Here is a 16,150-nt window from a genome sequence, read left to right as displayed (position 1 = left end):
AAGTCTTCGGGTGATAGGGTAAGAAATCTTGCCATCTGTAGAACTATGCTCGAATGGAAAAATTAGAAAGTATCTGCTCCCCAGGGTTTTGTCAGTTTTATGCACAAATGTTTGTGGATATCAAAAAGATGACCTACTTGTTAAGAATTGCCAACATTTTTATTAAAAATGTTTTAACTTGAAGCCATAAATTCAATGACAATTAATATTAAGAAAAAGGATTAATTGAATCAAGGTATTCAAAGAGATGCTATCTTTTCTTTTCACAATACTTTAAATGACATCCATGCTAAATGTGTGTTATATATATTATAGTAGAAATGTACATTGTAAAATATATGTATCACATTTTCCAGTATGTTTTCCAATAGTCCACGAATTGAGAAAAACATGCACTGAGGCTCGAATTATGCTTTTGATTTTATTGAACTCCAGTGGTATTGTCACACAACTGCTAATGTAAAGGGAAATACTGTGTAGAAATGCAAATATTTTAAAACAATAATGGTAAATATGTCATTTAAGATACATGCTGAGACAATTTTATAGCAGAAACACTGTCATTATGATGGCGCAATTGTGATCCGCATTCTGAAATTTGATACAATTAAACTTCCACTTTAATTTCAGTTGGTTTTATTCTCCCAGTTGATATACTGACCCTTAAATCAAATTAATTTTTTTTTATTCACTCATGGAATGCAGGCATCTCTGGCCAGGCCAGCATTTATTACCCATCCCTAATTGACCAGATGGCAGTTAACAGTCAACCACATTGCTATGAGTCTGGAGTCACACGTAGACTCAGCCAATTAAGGATGACAGATTTCCTTCCCTAAAGGACATTAGCAGACCAAATGGCTTTTTCTGACATCGACAATGGTTTCATGGTCACCATTAGACTCTTCATTCCAGATGAATTTTCTTGACTTCAAGTTCCACCATCTGCTACGGTAGGAATTGAGCCTGGGTACCTAGAACATTAGCTGAGTTTCTGGATTAATAGTCTAGTGATAATACCATTACACCGTTGCGTCCCCACAAATTTGATTTACTTCAGCTTTTCTACGACATTTTACAAATCTGTAAAACCTTTGTAGTGCCTTTAGAGAGAGGTGGGCACTGTGGGGGATGCAACACTTTATTTCCTCTTCCAACTCCATAATGATTTAGTTCCTTCCCTCTCTGATTACATGCCCCTCACCTTTGATGCTTTGCATTGCTTTTAACAGGCTTTGTATGTAAATATTTAATTTGCTACATGGTTTTTTTTGTTGGTGGCTGATGTTTAAACAGGAAAATGTCATTGTATTTTGGTGGTGAAAAAGTCTCTCAGTTGTGCATGGTAGCCTTCCGGGTACATAAAAAATAACACTTTGCCCTGCTCAGTTAAAATTTTGGGGATGTTCCACTGAGATTGGTTGCAGCCACATCCACCTCATTACTAAGAGGTTTAATGCACAATCTTGAAATCACAGGTGGCCTCCATGCATTTTGATATAACTTAAAATCATTTTTTTGGATAAAACATTACTTAAATAAAATAACATTTTCAATATATCTGACTGAGTTATGCTCAAAAAGAACACATATAAACTCACCGAATTACATTGCCTTCTAACCGTCAATTGCTATTTTTGCTTAAACATTTCAATAGAATACAGATACTTTAGGTACATTACTCACACTTGATGTTGTATATAACATTTTGAATGCAGTCATATTTTTCTTATGTCATTCATGAGTGGCATGATATACAGAGGAACCTCAATTATCCAAATATCAATTATCCTAATATCAGATTATCCGAAAGTGATCTCAAGGTCCCGATAGAAACATTACATCAAAGAGCTGTTTCAACCCTGATCACTTCTTATGTTTACAGGTACAATGATTAAAAACGAACTCTGCGAGAACAGTCCAGACACCATCTCTAAATGACTGACCTCCTGCTCTCTCTCTCTCTCTCTCTCTCTTTCTCTCTCACACACACACTCTCTCCCCACGCTTTAGCTGGAGTTCTACATAGGGGTGAACCCTAAACCCGCTTCCCCAGATAATCTCTCCAACATTGTCCTGTAGAGGGCAGAGTGGGAACTTGTCAAAACAGTGTGTGTATGTGTGTGTGCACACCCGTGCTATTTGGAGACTTACCCCACAAAAGCAGCAGCAGTCTTACTGTTGGTGGACAGTCCGGCTGTCCTGGTTGGGAAGGGGGGTGGAGCTGGGGTGCAGATGGGGATTGGACGGTTGGTGGGGATGGACAGGAGTGTGGGATTGGGGGAGCAGGGTTGGAGGCGGGCGGGTGGGTGTTGGACGGGGTTGGGAGTGGGGGAAGGCGGGGTCTCACATGCAGTGTGCTTTTGCCTAGTCTCCTGAACGGGATGCAGACTTCACAGAAAACTCCGAGCCTAGAGGAAATCAATTAACCAAATAATCAATTATCCAAACAAAATAGTGCCCACCCATCTCGTTCGGATAATCGAGGCTCCTCTGTATGTTAAATTATCTGTCCAATATATCCTTTAAATAACTTTATTGTCTCAAACATACAGACAGCTGCTGGCTGATTACTTGTGTTGCTTGCTGAGTCAGACGTTAGGCTGTTGCAGAGGAGTATCATGGTGATGCAAATAAGAAGGAAATCATATTTTCACTGTGAAGATGTGGAATGAAACTTGTAAAATAGCAGATTAATAATGTTCAAATAAATGGGGACCAAATTTAATCATCTCCAAAAACATGAAGGGGAAAATCATACATATGCAATTGACACTCCAGTTCTGAGGAAGGGTCGCTGGACCCAAAATGTTAACTCTGATTTCTCTCCACAGGTGTTGCCAGACCCATTGATCTTTTCCAGTAATTTCTGTTTTGTTTGCAATTAAAACTCGTTGCTTTCAATTTAGGTATTTAAACGATTGTAGCATCCAGTCCAGCAATAAACACTGTATTCCTCCAAAAGGATCCAAACCTGTCACAGGCTTTCATGAGGCAAAGACAATCTGTACCCCTAAAAGGGAGATGTATTTTGGACTAGAGTAATTGTTCAAACTAGCTCGGGAAGACCATCTGGCAAGAAGTAAGACTAATGGTGCATCAGGATGACTGCGCGCTTCAGGCTTTTCAGACGTTGTATTGATGTCTTGGCATAAGATGCTGAAGTGGAAGAGAAATCTCCTCTCCAGACATACCTATCTCGTCCCAATTTTTTACAATGTAACATTGGCAATGCCAACGTTAAGTCCTGAGGACTTGGATGCTGTGTCACAAGAAATTAGTAAATTATTAGTAAATGAAATCTCCTGCCAATTCACCAATAGTTGTGCACATTGCTGTATGCACCACTCACTCACCAACCAATGTTCTCTATCAATCATGACTCAAGCCCAACACTCACCTTCATGTCACCCTCATACATTTAGCCTCACCATAAACTTCATACCTGCCTCTGCCAGCTATATAACTGTTAGAGACAAAAGAAAACTGCAGATGCTGGAATCCAAAGCAGCCAGGCAGGAGGGTGGAAGGACACAGCAAACCAGGCAGCATCAGGACGTTTTCCAGTGTAATCATTTTTCAGGACAGGAGTTGGGAGGTCATGTTGCAGCTGTTCAGGACATTGATTATGCCTCTGTTGGAATATTGTGTGCAATTCTGGTCTCCTTCCTATCAGAAAGATGTTGCGAAACTTGAAAGGGTTCAGAAAAGATTTACAAGGATGTTGCCAGGGTTGGAGGATCTGAGCTATAGGGAAAGGCCGAACAGGCTGGGGCTGTTTTCCCTGGAGCGTCGGAGGCTGAGGGGTGACCTTATAGAGGTTTACAAAATTATGAGGGGCATGGATAGGATAAATAGATAAAGTATTTTCCCTGGGGTTGGGGAGTCCAGAACTAGAGGGCATACGTTTAGGGTGAGAGGGGAAAGATATAAAAGAGACCTAAGGGGAAACTTTTTCACACAGAGGATGGTACGTGTATGGAATGAGCTGCCAGAGGATGTGGTGGAGGCTGGTACAATTGCACATTTAAGAGGCACTTGGATGGGGATATGAATAGGGAGGGTTTGGAGGGATATGGGCCGGGTGCTGGCAGGTGGGACTAGATTGGATTGGGATATCTGGTCGGCATGGACAGGTTTGTCCGAAGGGTCTGTTTCCATGCTGTATATCTCCATGACTCAAAGAAGGGTTACATCTGAAACATTGACTTCTGCACCTCCGATACTGCCTGGCTTGCTGTGTTCTTCCAGTGTCCTGCCTAAGCTATATAACCATGTCAGCAATATCACTGAAACAAATTGTCCCAGTCTCACTGAGGCAAACATTCCTCTTCTTGTAGATAAGATGGCACATAACTGGAGGTAGTGGCATCTTACTGAAACGATAAAGATAACTGCATGTTGTTATTTACAGGGAGAATGATGGTGTATTCTATTATTGTCATGGCCATGAGATAAAAAGAAGGACTGCAGATGCTGGAAACTGGATTCTAGATTAGAGTGGTGCTGGAAAAGCACAGCAGTTCAGGCAGCATCTGAGGAGCAGGAAAATCGATGTTTCGGGCAAAAGCCCTTCATCAGGAACAGAGGCAGAATGCCTGCAGGGTGGAGAAATTTTTAAAAATGTAGTGGCCATGACTAAGCCTATGTTAGCGGTGAGATTGAAACTATTAAAATTAATGTTACCCTTCTATATACTCTTCCATTCTCACATTTCTGTGAGAACATTTAAACTTTATTAACTTTTGCTTTTCATTCCTCTTCCAATCAGAAAAATAAATACCTTGAAGGGACAAATTACTGCAGATGCTGGAAACAGTACTGAAAACAAAAAAAATGCTGGAAATCACAATGGGTCAAGCAGCATCCATAGAGAAAGAGCAAGCTAATGTCTCGAGTCTAACCTAATATTGAGTTCAAATGTTCAAATTGTGAGCTCACTCCCATTTCTTCCCCTTCTTTTAGCTTGACTTGTTATATTCTCTCTCTTTCCTTCTCCCACTCCAATAGGACTCTCTGTTCTTTTCAGTCTGTCAGTTAGAAACACCATTGTTTTGCCATTCTCACATTCCGATCACTTAATCTGAACTATCAGCACCCTTTCTCCCCAGCATCTCACCCCCGCACAATTTCATAAATGCTGCTCCTCCACATTTCATGTCAGCTCTGATGAAGCATCATTTAGATTAAAAAAGTTAACTTTCTCTCTCTCTCTACCTGCTGCCTGACTTGCTGTGTGTTCCAGCATTGTTTTGTTTTCAATAGCTATCTTGAGCCTTTATCCTTTCAGACACCCAACATCTGCAATCTGACTAGGCAGGAGTAGAAGAGAAAGAGCTGGAAGATGGGGGTGGGGGCGACAAAACATTCACAATTACATCCACCTGCTCAGATTCCAATATTGTCTACATTTTAGATGTTAACATTGAGGTAAGATCTGCAAGTGGTGACATGCCAGCCATGAATGCTCTGCAGACTGGGCAGGAGTCAAATGTAGCTGAGGTGCCAACTTGCCAAAGAGAGAAATGTCCAACATCAGAAAGAGTGGGTAAGAGGTCCTGTTTGAGAAACATTAGAAATGAGGAACAAAATTTAAAAACAATAATCTCTGGATTATTGCTTGAGCCATGTGCAAATTGGCATATAAATAAGAAAATTAGAGAAATAAGCAAAAGATTAAAGGAGTGTTGTGGCAAGAGAGTGACCATTTTGTGAGGCACTGACGTCATTGTTGAGAGGAAGAACCTGTACCATTGGTATGGGCTCCATTTGAACTGATCTGGAACCAAGATCCAGAAAGGCTAAGTAAGATGGTCACAAGGACTTTAAACTAGTTAAAAGTAGAGAGGGCTCAGGAGAGGATACTAAAGTTTCCAGGACAAGTAATAGGACAGAGAATATGGCAAGAGTCAGGAGTCTAACATCAGACACAGCAGATAGGGGAACAACTATAAGGAAAGGGGCAGTCAATGCAGGACTGAGGACATTGTGCTTAAATGCACATCATATATGAAACAAGGTAAATGAGCTTCTAGTGCAGATTGAATTTGGCAGCTGTGATTTTGTGGATATCACAAAGATATAACTGCAATAAATCAGGATGGAAAAGGCAAGTAGGAAAGGCAGTATTACATTAATCATGGCATACTTCAATATACAGGTGGACTGAGAAATCAGGTTGGTAACAGATTCCAAGAAAAGGAATTTGTGAAAGGTATACCAGGTTTTTTTGGAGCAGCTTGTCGTAGTGTCCACTAGGGAACAGGGAGTTCTGGATTTGACGATGTGTAATGTTGCAGACAGGTGAAGGATCCGCAAGAAGCAATGATCAGAATATGATAGAATTCACCCTGTAGTTTGAGAGGGAAAATCTGGAATCAAATATAACAGTTCTCTAGTTGAGTAAATGTGAAAGAAGAGTTGGCCAAAGTTTGTTGGAGGGGTACTCCGGCAGGAAAGACTGTACAGCTGCAATGGCAGGAGGTTCTGGGAGTAATTTGGGAGGCACAGCAGAAATTCATCCCAAGGAAGAAAAGGATATACTAAGGGAGGACAAAGTAACCATGGCTGAAAAGGGAAGTCAGGGTCAGCATAAAAGCATATAATGTACTGAAGATTAATGGGAAGCCAGAGGATTGGGAAACCTGTATAATCAGTAGAGGATAACTGAAAAAGTACCATGAGGGGAGAAGATCAAACATGAGGATAAACTAACTAGTAATATAAAAGATTGTAAGAGATTTCTTTTTTAAATATCTAAAAGGTAAGAGCGAAGCAAGAGTAGGCATTGGACCACTTGAAAATGAGGATGGAGAAGTAGTAATGGGGAAAAACGAAATGGCAGAGGAACTTTACATCAGTTTTCACAGTGGAAGACACCAGCAGCATACTAGCCCTTGAAGAGAGTGAGGGGCTAGCTGTGAGTGTAGTGGCCATCATTATGGAGAAGGTGCTGGGGAAGCTGAAGGATCTGAAGCCAGATAAATCACCCAGTGCAGATGATCTATTCAGATTTCCGGAAGGCCTTTGGCAAGTTGCAGCACAGATGGCTACTAAATAGGGCAGGACCCCATGGTGTTAGTGGCGGGGTACTGGCATAAATAGAGGATTGGCTGACTGGCAGGAGGCAGATTGTCAGGGTAAAGAAACCTTTCTTAGAATGGAAGCCAGTGATGATGGAGTTCCACTGGAGTCCGTGTTATGATCACAACTATTCACATCACACATTAACAATCTGGACAAAGGGTCTGAGGGCATTGTTGCTGAGTTTGCAGATGACACAAAGATAAGTGGAGGGACACATCGTGCTGAGGAAGCAGGAAAGCGTCAGGAGAATTTGGACAGACTAGGAGAGTGGGCAAAGAAGTGGCCATTAGAAAGTGTGAACTTATGCACTTTGATTGGAAAAACAGAGTTTGTAGACTACTTTCTAAATGAAAAAGGCATCAGAAATCTGAAGCTCAAAGGGACTTAGGAGTCCTAATTCAGAATTCTCTTAAGGTTAACATTGGGTTCATTTGGCATATAAGAAGGCAAATGTAATGTTAGCATTCATTTTGAGAGGGTGAGAATACAAGAGGAGGGATATATTGCTGAGGCCATGTAAGGCTGTGGTCAGACTGCATTTGGAATATTGTGAGCAGATTTGGATCCCCTAGCTAAGGAAGGATATGCTGTCCTCGGAGGAGTCCAGAGCAGTTTACAGAGTGATCCCAGAGATGAAGGGCTTGTAGTATGAGAAGTGGTTGAATAGTTTGAGGACGTACTCAATAGAGTTTAGAAGGATCTGTGCAGTATCTGATTGAAACTTACAGAATACTGAGAGACCTGGATAGAGTGAATGTGAAGAAGATGTTTCCACTAATAGGAGAGACTAGGAGCAGAGGGCGCAAACTCAGAGTGAAGGGGCTACCCTTTTGAACTGAGATGAAGAGGAATTTCTTCAGCCAGATGGTGGTTAATCTGAGGAACTCATTGCCATAGAAGGCTGTGGAGGTCAAGTCATTGGGTGTCTCAAAGACAGAGATAGACAAGTTCTTGGTTAGTAAGGAGATCAAGGGTTGTGGGGAGAAGGCAGGAGAATGTGTTAATAAAAGTAGCAGCTATGATTGAATGGTGGAGCAGGCGCAAGTGGTTGAATGGCTTCATTCTGTCCCTATGGAGACAGTGAGGTCTGCAGATGCTGGAGATCAGAGTTGAGAGTGTGTTGCTGGAAAAGCATAGCAGGCTAGGCAGCATCTGAGAAGCAGGAAAATCAACATTTCAGGCTGGAATCCTTCATCAGGAATCTGAAACGTCAATTTTCCTGCTCCTCAGATGCTGCCTGACCTGCTGTACTTTTCCAGCAATACACTCTCGACTCATTCTGCTCCTGTGTTGTATGTCTTGTTTAAAAGGTGCTGACTAAGGAACCTTGATGAACTTCTGATGTGGACCTTGTAGGATGTACAGACTGCTGCGACTGGTGGTTGAGAGATTGAATTGGAGTAATAATTCTTCTATATTCAGCAAGTTCAGAATTTGCTGTCATTTCTGAGTTCAGAGACTAAATTAAAACCATAAATCCTGGCCCACCTCCACTTTCACTGGCTGACATAGTGGTGTCAATATTCACATTAAAACATGGAGGAAGTGGTACTGACGTGGTTGTGTCACTAGACTGGTAATCCAGAACCCCAGGCTAATGTTCTGGGACATGGGTTAGAACCCTCCCATAACAGATGGTGAAATTTTAATTCAATGACAACTCTGAAAACTTTTGCAAAGGCTTAAAAGACTTCTCAACTCATGATCAGTTTTTGTTTTGCAGAAGTTGAAGGAGATCGATTCCAGCTTGAAAAAGGCAAATATAATTGGGAAGGAAGCACAAGATACAGCCAGACGTTGGCATTGTGAAGTGAACATCCTGATTGTGAAATTTCTGGTATGTGAGGAAGAGCTGCAGGAAGCAGATTTCCGGTCAGCAGAGTCAAGCTAAAAAATGTTACTGTGAACCTTAAAGACTCTGATAAATCTTAATCTCTATTGACACGCAGTCACAAATAATCACACAATCTTTAATACAGACAAGAATGCCTGAAAATAATATTCTAATCACTCAAGGTTCAGAAAGGAGACTATTTAATCTGCATGGTGAAATGTCAGGATGGAATGCCTAAAATTACCAGAACTGTTCAAAAGGAAGTTAAGAAATTTCTCTTGATTTGGGACAATAGGAGGGTCAACTTAAAATGAAAGCGATAAGAAGATAACTTTATGCTTTTTTTGCTTAAATCCAAGACCTATTAAAACTTATGTCCTTCCAGAAACATGCGCCTTTAATGAGATGATCCTGATATCACCTTGGAGTTGGGATTTGGGTAGAGTTGGGATGGGGAATAGTGAATGTGAAACCAAGAAGATTATTGGATGTGTGGGAATGACCAGTTTTGGGAGTGAGAGAGTGGGGATGGAGGGAGTCTTGTTATAAAGCCACTTCTGGTTTTTGAGTTTCCAATGCTTATGAATGTGGGCATGGTGCAAACCCACATGTTGCAATTTCTGCACCACTCTTCAAAGACACACTGGACCTTCACCATTTGAAGCAGTTGGGTTAATTTACTGCAGTCAAATGAAAATAAGAATTATAGCAATGAAAGTGAAAGACTTTACAAAATGTAATAATGTGTTCCTTGAAATAGTGCTGGGTGCAGCAAAGGCTGTGAAAGGCATTTTTTGCTGATATTGGCAAATAAACCTAGCTGACATAAAGAAGGCAGGTTGGAATATGTGAAAAAGTGGGCAGCAGAAGATGTGGGTCCAGTGCAGATAGAAATTTGGTAATCTAACCACGTCAGTAAAGATGAACAAATATAAATTTACTTATGTTACGGAGTGTCACCCCATCTTACTTTGGCTTGTCAAATGTCTGACAAAGCGTTATGCCCAAACGTTGACTTCTCCATGCCAGATGCTGCCTGGTTTGTTGTGTTCTTCCTGCCTTCTGTTTGTCTACTTTGGATTCCAGTATCTGCAAATTTTTTGTCTCTAATTTAGGATGTTCCATGACATCATTCTTCACATCATTTAAATTTTGACAGCATTCATTGTTCTGTTTATTCTTTCATCTGTCACTGTGACCCAATCCTTATCTAATGTTATCCCACCTCAGTCAGCTCTCCTATTACTCAGCACACATTCTCAAATGGCACTCCAAACACCTTTCTTAAATGAATGCCTGTACCACCGTTGATGCATCTGCTTGACACTACATCCATAGATATACACATACATTACAGAAAAAAACAGGAGTTGCTGAAGAAACTCAGCAAATCTGACACCATCTACAAAGAGAAAGCAGGGTTAACATTTTGAGTCCAGTTTTGATGAAGAGTCATGGAATTTGAAATGTTACCTTTGCTTTGTCTCCAGAGATGCTACCAGACCTGCTGAGTTTCTCCAGCAATATCTATTTGTGTTTCAGATCTTCAGCATCCATAATTCTTTGTTTTACCTTACAATTATAAGTTTGTTATTTTCCCTTTCATGAGGACAGATGCAGGGGAGAGGGAGAGGAGTGGAATTGGACCACTTCAAATTGTGAAGCTCCTACCCTGCCATGTTCAGCATTTTCTTTGTCAAATGCAGATCATTGTATTTGTTCAATTCAGAGTGAGCAGTATGCCAGAATGATTTTGTGTATGCAGACTCATGTAACAAAAATACATTGTTTTAATTCATTCATGAAATGTGGGTTTTGCTAGCCATAGTGGCAATTATTGCTTATCCTTATTTACCCTTGAGAAGATGGCAGTGAGCTGTCTTCTTGAATGAGCTGCATTCCATTTGGTGCAAATGCTCCCACAATACCCTTAGGGAGCACTAGGACCTTGACCCAGCAGCAAGAGTGGTGATACATTTTGAAGTCAGGATCATGAGTGGTTTAGAAAGGAATTTGCTTTAGTGGTACCCACGAATCTGCTAGCTTGGTCCTTCTAGATAGTTATGGTCATGGTTTGGAAGGTGTTGTCTAGAGAAGCTTGCTGAATTTCTGCAGTTCAGATTGTACACTATGCATTAGTGGTGGAAGGATTAAATATTTCTAGCTGTAGTGCAAATCCTGGTTGGTGTCAAACTTCTTGGGTGTTGTTGGAGCTATAATCATCCAACCAAATGGGGAGTACTCCATCACACTCCTGATTTGTGCCTTGTAGATGGTGAACAGGCTTTGGGGAGACCAGATGTGAGATAATCACTGCAATACTCCTAGTCTCTGACCTACACATAAAGTTACAGTATCTATAGATCCTGGAGCTGAGATGACTGACCTCCAAGAACCACAATCATCTTCCTATCTGACAGGTATGACTCCCACCAGATGGGGATATAGATGATACAATGATGTATAGTGAAGGTAAAAACTGAAGAAATTGTCAGAGCCTACAATCCAAAGAGATCAAACTTTGATTGTCAATCATTTGAAAGAATAAATATTAAGTACACTACGTGGAATTGGCCCCATATGCAACACAAAGAGTTAACAGAAATAATCAAGCCCAAAAATAACCTGGGCCAGTTAGCAGTATTTATCAATAATGTTAATCACTTAAAGACACATGATAAGAAAAAGCTAGGTTTGGTATCTGAACTTAAGAGTTTCCATTACTGTATTATCAAACATAGAACAGTACAGTACAGGAACAGGCCCTTCAGTCCATGATGTTGTGCTGAACATGATGCCAAATGAAATTAATCCCTTCTGCCTGCCCTTATAGTCAGAAACTATGTAAACAATCATTAGTTATTAGAAGTTATGAAGAAAGAATGGCAAGGCATTCGAAAAAGAAATTATAATTGAGCTTTAAAGTATTTGATACTGTAGACTATGGCATGTAAGTCAATCTTTGAAATCTCCAAAAAATCCTTCTAAAGATCGGGATTAATTTATGTAAAATGAGAACTGCTGATGTAGGCAGTTGCCTCTTTGAAACACAATAATATAACAGCAGTAACTCATATTAAATTAATGTGGCATTCTATATTGATTAAAGTCATTGTACAACAATACCTTTAACCACAATCAAGATATTTGAAAACCATAAAATTAATTGATTGGAATTTTCCCAGCCCCTGAACAACGTAACAACGGTGAGATAGTTACAAAAATATGGTAAGAACAGAGAAATGAGATTCTCAACATCACAAAAGAAAATTTTAATTTTCCACATAAGGGTGTAATGGCTCGATAAGAATCTTGCTAGTGAGTGCAAGATAACTATTTACATTCATTAACATCTCAGCATTACCCAATTGTACCTCGTTTATATGTAACTTGCTATTTTCCGCACCAGTGGGGAGAAACAATTCCTGGCATGAAAGTCAAAGTGATTATATGGCAGCAATAGCTCACTGAATCTTCTCCAGGCATTCACTGTCCAGCATGTGGAGGCATCCTCTAAGAGCAGCAATTTCCTACACTCTCTGTCCATGAAGATTGGCACTGACAAAGCACCAACCTCCCCATGTCATCAGAATACATCTCAGGCTGACTTGGAATACAGACTTCAATACTGCGCTCTGGAGCTCACCAATATCTTACATTGCAATATTGCTACTACACTACTCTGTGTGCAGGGCAGGCATCCATTTGGAGCAGGGTGCAATTCAGAGCTCTCACCTTATTATCTTAGTGCATACTCAATTTGAATTTACCTGAATGCTCACAGCATCTCTACCTTGCCTTGCCTTTTTGCTCGTTGCCATTTCATTTAGAACTTTTATTGGAAATTGGGGCCCCCTTTAAAACTGTGTACCCTTACTATTTTATTCTTAGTGTTTCCTGTGTTGCATGAGACCTCATTTAACAATGTTATAGTGGTAACGAGCTTTCTACAAGCAGAAACAAAAGATTTATCACCACTCTCCACATATGATATTTTTTGTTCCGGAAGGAATAAAAACTAGCTTTCAATTGGAGGTGGGGAAGGGGACAACAGCCATACAAAATCATGGATAGCTGTCCTGTGGCCATTGGCCAAATGGATCAGACAATTGATACCACGTAAATTATTAGCCCCTAGAAGTAGGGGTATCAATAAGTGCTCAGGAGCATAAAATAGCCTTCATCAGGCAATCCTTGGTGGCAACAGTCCTTGTTATGAAGCTTCTCCAGGGAAGATAGAGCAGAAGACGAAGTGGACAATCTTGGGAGGAACTCCCTAACACTTCAGCTAGGGAATATAGTCCGGATTTTGCATCACTAATGAGACTGGCATATTCTGTGCCAATGGTCGGTTTGGTTCCTGGTGACAGTGTTCAGGTCATGATTACATATTTCTTTAATCAATTAGATAATGTATCATTTCTAAACTGTTGCTTCTTAACAAATTCAATCAACTATCTGAAAAGTGCTTAAAAGTAGTCGACTGCCGATATTAACTTGATCACAATCCGCGTAAAATCATCAATGATATCGGGAGTGGGATATCTCAGATGTTGAAGTTTAATTGGCTTTAAACTTGAGAAGGTGGGAAAGAGCAATCTCTGTTAAATGCATGTTGGATCATTCTTAAAGTAAAAAAGCTAGGCATGATGGTATTGGGATATTTTACAACGTGAGTGATAGCTTAATCAAAACCATTAGGAAAATCTGTAGCAGGAGCTGAAAGTTGTAGAAACATAAATATCCTTGATAGGCTTTCAAAAGAGTTATAAAAGGAGTTAATTGGTTATAAACAGTCCTGAATAAATTATCCTATAGAACCTGTTTATATGCTTTACAGCTGGATAAAGAAAATAAAGAGCTGCAAGAATTGATGAAAAAGCTGCAGAGTAAAAATGATTGCCAGCACGAGAGCAATGTCTCACAAAATGCAATGTAAAACACAAGGAAAAGACAATGGGACCAAATGGAGAAGGTATACATGATCTGCCAACTTTTAGTCTTTCAAAAAGAACACTTGAGAGTCAAGAATTCATGGCATGATCTTGGGATACCATGTGAGCATGCAGAAGTGATTGTTACATCTGTAGTAACTAACAAGAGGAAGTGCAAAGTGAGAACTGAAGTTTAGATCGCAGGCATAGCACATAGAACATAGAATAATACAGCGCAGAATAGGCCCTTTGGCCCTTGATGTTGTATCAACCTGTGAACTAATCTGAGCCCATCCCCTTACACTTTCCCATCATCATCCATCATCCATATGCTTGTCCAAGGACTGTTTAAATGCCTCTAATGTGGCTGAGTTAGCCTCATTGGCAGGTAGGGCATTCCACGCCCTTACAACTCTCTGAGTAAAGAACCTACCTCTGACATCTTTCTTAAATCTATCACCCCTCAATTTACAGCTATGCCCCCTCATACAAGCCGACATCATCATCCTAGAAAAAAGACTCTTATTGTCCACCCTATCTAATCCTCTGATCAATGTATGTCTCTATTAAATGCCCTCTTAGCCTTCTTCTCTCCAATGAGAATAGACCCAAGTCCCTCATCCTTTCCTCATAAGACCTTTCCTCCAGACCAGGTAAATCTCCTTTGCACCTTTTCCAATGCTTCCACATCCTTCCTATAATGGGGTGACCAGAAGTGTACACAATATTCCAAGTGTGGCCGTATAGTTGCAGCATGACATCACAGCTCCAGAACCCATTCTGTCTACCAATAAAACCTAACACACTGTATGACTTCTTAACAGCACTACCAATCTGGATGGCATCTTTCAGGGATCTATATACATGGGCACCAAGATCCCTCTGTATATCCAACCTACTAAGAATCTTTCCATTGACCCAGTATTCTGCCTTCCTGTTATTCATCCCAAAGTGAATCACCTCACATTTATTTGCACTGAACTCCATTTGCCACCTCTCAGCCCAATTCTGCAGTTTATCCAAGTCTCCCTGCAATCTGCAACATTCTTCCACACTGTTCACCAAATCATTGACTCTAGTGTCATTTGTAAACTTACAAACCCATCCACCTATGCCTGCATTCAAGTCATTAACAAAAATGACAACAGCAGTGGTCCCAAAACATATCCTGGTGGGACACTGCTAGTAACCGGACACCAGGCTGAACGTTTTCCATCAACCACCATTCGCTACCTTCTTACAAAAAGCCAGTTTCTAATTCAAAAGCTAAATCACCCTCAATCCCATGCCTCCACATTTTCTCCAAACACTTACCATGTGGAACCTTATCAAATGCTTTACTGAAGTCTATGTACACCTCATCAACTGTCCTACCCTCATTGACATGCTTGGTCACCTTCTCAAAAACCTCAATGAGGTTTGTGAGACACGACCTGCCCTTGACAAAATCATGTTGACTATCTCCAAATAAATTGTTCCTTGCTAGATGATTAACTGACCTTCTTGAATAAGGGCACAGCATTTGCAATCCTCCAGTCGTCTGGTACTAAACCTGTAGAAAATGACAATACAATGATCAAGGCCAAAGGCTCCGCCATCTCGTCCCTAGCTTCCCAGAGCAGCCTGGGATAAATCCCATCTGGCCCTGGGGACTTATCGACTTTCACTCCTTCTAAAATTGTTAATACCGCTTCCTTACAAACCTCAATCCTTTCTAGTCTAATAGCCTGTATCTCAGTCTTCTCCCTACAATATTCTCTTTTTTTTGAGTGAAAACAGACGAGAAATATTCATTTAGAACCTCTCTGATCTCCACAGGGTCTACACATAACTTCCCACTTCTGTCTTTGACTGGCCCTATTCCTACCCTGGTCATCCTTTTATTTCTCACATATATATAGAAAGCTTTAGGCTTCTCCTTTATTCTACCTGCTAAAGACTGTTCATGTCTCCTCCTTTCTTTTCTTAACTCTCTCTTTGAATCCTTCCTAGCTAATCTGTAACTCTCCAGTGCCTCATCTGAACCATGTCACCGCAATGTCACATAATCCTCCCTCTTCCCCTTAACAAAAGATACAATTTCTTTCGTAAACCATGGTTCCCTTACCTTATTACTTCCTCCCTGCCTGACAATGACATTCCTACAATGTCACCTACTTGACAAAATCATTATTGTGGGCTGAAGAGCAAGAAAATACAGGCGGCACGGTGGCACAGTGGTTAGCACTGCTGTCTCACAGCGCCTGAGACCCGGGTTCAGTTCCTGACTCAGGCGACTGACTGTGTGGAGTTTGCA

This window comes from Hemiscyllium ocellatum, chromosome 1, assembly GCF_020745735.1.
Source record: "Hemiscyllium ocellatum isolate sHemOce1 chromosome 1, sHemOce1.pat.X.cur, whole genome shotgun sequence".
NCBI classification, from domain to species: Eukaryota; Metazoa; Chordata; class Chondrichthyes; order Orectolobiformes; family Hemiscylliidae; genus Hemiscyllium; species Hemiscyllium ocellatum.
Note: the sequence above shows the minus strand (reverse complement) of the source record.